We start from the raw sequence: 1203 nt of genomic DNA on the forward strand, positions 1-1203 counted from the left end.
AGTACTTACATTGATAAGGTCTTGAAACGGTTCAAGATGCAAGATTCCAAGAAAGGAACCTTACCGATGAGCAGAGGCACAGTTCTCTGCAAGTGTCAGTGTCCTACGACACCTGATGAGCGAGAACGCATGGATCGTATTCCATATGCTTCGGCAATTGGATCCATCATGTATGCCATGCTTTGTACTCGACCGGATGTATCCTACGCGTTGAGCATTACGAGTAGATATCAGTCAGATCCAGGTGAGTCACACTGGATCGCCGTCAAGAACATCCTGAAGTACTTGAGAAGGACTAAGGATGTGTTCTTGGTATACGGTGGGTCGGAAGATGAGCTCGCTGTAAGAGGTTACACCGATGCTAGTTTCCAGTCAGACCCGGATGACTACAGATCGCAGTCTGGCTATGTTTTCTGCTTAAACGGAGGCGCTGTTAGCTGGAGGAGTTGGAGACTTGGGTGTCATTCCTCGTGTTGATAGCCCCATTGCTCTGTATTGTGACAACAATGGAGCGATCGCACAAGCGAAAGAACCCAGATCCCATCAACAATCCAAACACATACTCAGACGGTTTCACCTTATCAGGGAGATCATAGACAGAGGAGACGTGCACATTTGCAGAGTGTCGACAGATGACAACATTGCCGATCCGTTGACGAAGCCTCTCCCTTCGTCGAAGCATGAGGGTCATGTTAGGGATATGGGCATTAGATGTTTAGCAGTTCATGATTAGAGCAAGTGGGAGATTGTTGGTTTAGTGCTCTATGATGTACTTACTATTTATGAGCTTTATTCAGATTCATTTGATGTATTGATATTTTTTATGGTTTATGAGAGTATTTGATTCATTACATGTTCTTGTATACTAGATATGTTATGAAATCCATGTATCATTATGAATGATACTAAACTCCCTAGTCTTGTGTCATTATGGGAATGATGACATAATAAGACTAGTATGATGTGTGATTGATGATCATATAGATGATCATAGGTGTTGGATACGATCACAGTCATAGGTATTCGTTGGAGAACGGAATACTGGATTGACCCGCATGAGATTGTAACATGGACTAGCGTCATGACTGGAATCTCATATGGCGGTTCCATGATTGGATCCTAAGACCTGAGAAATCTACGGAATCCAACATGAGGAGTTGCATCAAGATCTATAGAGATAGATCGAGGCGTCTTCTAGGATTG

The sequence above is a fragment of the Tarenaya hassleriana genome, unplaced genomic scaffold (genome assembly GCF_000463585.1).
Source record: "Tarenaya hassleriana unplaced genomic scaffold, ASM46358v1 Cleome48, whole genome shotgun sequence".
NCBI lineage: Eukaryota > Viridiplantae > Streptophyta > Magnoliopsida > Brassicales > Cleomaceae > Tarenaya > Tarenaya hassleriana.